General features: G+C 35.2%; 1 long non-coding RNA gene across 1 annotated transcript; it reads left to right on the top strand.

The window, feature by feature from the left end:
* Positions 1–1000: 1000 nt before the first annotated feature.
* On the top strand, positions 1001–3377 carry LOC132642487 (uncharacterized). Its single transcript, XR_009583195.1, has 3 exons — positions 1001–1298; positions 1962–2018; positions 3104–3377. It is a non-coding gene; the product is annotated as an uncharacterized LOC132642487 (long non-coding RNA).
* Positions 3378–3707: the final 330 nt, after the last annotated feature.

Raw genomic sequence — 3707 nt, 5'->3', positions numbered from 1 at the left:
AGTAGCACACACTCGGAATCGTGGCAACAAATAGCCTCAAGGTTAGAAATGGGGTCTCAAAGATGATCTGGGTTAAAACTCGACACTCAGGAAAAGTACAGCAAGGTAGTATCAGTACACAACGTACTAGTAAGCATCATAGGCCGACTAACATTAGTCAACGCATATAAGGCACATAATTAAGAAGTTAAACAGATAGGCACATAATAATCACTCAGAGTTACAAAATATCACACAACCAAATCATAGCCTAAGGTGAAGATTCTTGTTACATCCCGTATTTTCGTGCGTTGGGAAGCGTGCGAGTTAAATGACATTAGTAACGGAAGCACGGTTATCCCTCAAGCTCATAGGTGGTTAGAGTGAAGGTACAGATGTATAGAAAGGATTAGAAGTCAAGTGAATTGGATAAAATAATTTTCATTAAGGTTCAACGTTTATTTGAGTGAAATACGGTCCAAGCTATAATACCCCGTATTTTTAGACTAAGAAATTGAACCGCCAAAAATGAGAAAATTTATTCGAACCCGAAGGATTTGGTCATTTCAAGCATGAAAATAAAAGAACTTGGTGTATACATGGGATGAATTCTCAAAATTATTTAAGACAAAAATGTGACGACAATGATTGAAAATAATATTTTATGTGTGGAAAATGAGGTTATGGACTAGTGTTATATTACACGGTCATGGTAATGAGTATATAAAGTATGTTAAAAATAATCACCATTTAAGTGAATTGAGATCAAGAAATTAATTATGTGGGTAATTGATTAAATAATAGAATAAAGTGGAAGAGTACAGATTAATTGTTGCATTAATTAAGGCTGTTGGATGTATATTGCATGGACAGCAATTGTTTTCCATTTAAATGAGTTTGCCACGTATTGAACTAAAGGACAACAACTAGAATGAGTCATGGCATATGAAGTGCTAACATGACACATGTAAAGTAAATATCATGACAAATTGTATACTTACAAATCTGTTAGCACATTTAAAGTAAAGACTATGGCAAATTGTATACGTACAAATAGAATAGCATTTAAGAATTCAAATAGCGTTGAATTGGATAAAATTGATACCAAGACTAAGATGTGAATAATCAATGCACTACATGTATACGTACATGATCAGCTCTTTCTTACAAGGAGGAATATCAACAGGCAGTAACGTGAAGTTCTAACTTACGGGTTTTGTTCTCCGCTTTCATCTCGTTGTTCCGTTTGTCGTGTTGTTGGATCCAGGCTTTCTTCTAAGTGAAGTAAGGTGGAAGGAGATTATTTCTTGGCATATGAGGTAAGAATTCTCCTCTACTAGATATATTTAAATTCGTCCAGGTCATAGTTAAATTGTGAGACGAGAACTACAAAATTAATTGCGGGAAATCGGATAAATGGTTATTGTTATCATATGGACTGTTTGTTGGTTATTATAAATTATTTAGTGAGCTGGAATATCGTGAAATTTTCTGTAGCTATTGTTATCCTGCTTGTTGTTATACTATGTATATACGAAAATAAAGAAGTGTATACAAGTATCGATATAGGAATTGATGAAATAAACGCGAACTTACGAATAGAATTGTCAATTGATATAGTTGGAGTTGTGGGCTGTTTTTCTTGTTGTAAATATATGATATAAATCCGAGATTTGTGGTAAATGATGCCCTTATCATATTGAGAATATTTTTAAGGTTAAGAAGAAAACATACGAAAAGGTGCCATGGAGTATATGGATTGTAATTCGAGTTTGTCGCTCGTTATAGAGTATTATGAAGTTGTTATGGACATGCATGCTGTGTTTTTGGGATTTATTTGTTGTTGGGCTGATATACCAAGTTGGGAGATGCTAATGATACAGAGGAGATGCTACCCGTTTCGTTTTAGAATTAAGTCATCAATTAATATATATGATATACGAAAGCCTTCTTAAGTCACATGCGTATTCTTACGATTATAGGTTTATCATATTAATTATGGAAGTTCTTGGATGGACTGAGCTCTTGAACGACGTGAGGTATGTAAAGCTGTCCCTTCTTTCTTTTGGCATGTCCTAGACGTAAGTGATGAATGACATGAGCTTTGGGGTAATTCCATTCATAAGTTCCGAATATGATTCATGATTCTTATTCACTTCTTGATGTTAGAGCTTTTAAAGTAGTTAAGCCACTGCCCTCGAACTTTCTATATGTTGTATAGTATAATCGTATGTATAAGTCTCTATTCCTAAAGGATCTATAATGACTAATGTCCTTAACTTTCATAAGCTGTCTCGTATTGATTTGATAGCTGTCTATGATCCCTGAGACGTTATTTAATATAGTTCATAATGATATTCAAAGAGCCACTAGGATGGCTAATGTTCTTGATTTCCAGAAACTATTTTATTATGTCTTGATACGTGTATATAATCCTTGAGGTTCTATTTTTATATAATCCACAGCGACATTCGAAAGGTATTTGATATGACTATTGTCTTGGTTTTCAAATGATGATTCATTTTGATTATTCTATTGAGTCTCATATATGATTTAATTTGCATATGGTTTCTCACTACTCTGCTCGTGCATGCCTCAATACATCTTTCACTGAGTCCCGGGCCAGGACATGTTTTCGTGCACAGATCCACTGCATTATTCACCGAGTCCCTCACTAGAGGGCCAGGACACGTTATATATATATATATATATGATGATATGATGATATGATGATATGATGATATGGGGATGGCGGCCAGGATGGCACATGATGATCTTATTCACTGAGTCCCTCACTAGAGTGCCGGGACACGTTATATATATACATGATGATGATATGATTTTATTTACCGAGTCCCTTACTAGAGGGCCGGGACGCATTATACATATGCATATGAACAGGATGATTCTCTAATGGTGACATTAAGTTTCATAACGAGTTAAGTCTGATATTGACACCATGATTTATGATTCAAAGGTAAGACTTCTGGTTTTCTGGTTATTGTACTGGTTTTATGTACTCCTCACTTCAGTATGATCCTGGTTATTGTATTTATGCTTTACATGCTCAGTATATATTCTGTACTGATCCCCTTTCTTCAGGGGGCTGCCTTCATGCCCGCAGGTACAGATGCTCACGTTGGTAACCCGCCAGCTTAGGAGTCCTATTCAGCTATCTTGGAGAGCTCCCTTATTCCGGAGCCTAGATTTTGGTACAAAATCTCTTGTGGTGTATATGTATTTTATCCAAGGGTACGGCGGGGCCCTGTCCCGTCATATGATACTGTTGTTACTATTAGAGGTCTGTAGACATATGTGTGGGTTGTGTATCGATGTTGTTCAGTTGTGTCTATATGGCTTATGTTTTGGGACGTTTCCATTCGTAGTGGCAGCCTTGTCGGCTTGCGTAGACATATATATATATATATATATATATATATATATATATATATATATATATATATATATATATATATATATATATATATATATATATATATATATATATGTTTTGAGAAGTAATGCGTTATGATAGCCTTGTCGGCTCGTTTATAGCGGGGATGTTCCCTTATATATTATGAAAGTCTTGTCGGCTTATGTACTATAATGTCTGTTGAAAGTTGTACCTCCCCAGGAGACAGGTTGTTGTGATACGTCTAAATAATGCGACAGTTTTGAGACGACGTCTTGCCTTGGTATTGATAAGTCTGTATTATGCTAGTTGTGGA

The sequence above is a fragment of the Lycium barbarum genome, chromosome 5 (assembly GCF_019175385.1).
Source record: "Lycium barbarum isolate Lr01 chromosome 5, ASM1917538v2, whole genome shotgun sequence".
Classification (NCBI taxonomy): domain Eukaryota; kingdom Viridiplantae; phylum Streptophyta; class Magnoliopsida; order Solanales; family Solanaceae; genus Lycium; species Lycium barbarum.
This window is presented reverse-complemented; position numbering and strand designations above follow the sequence as displayed.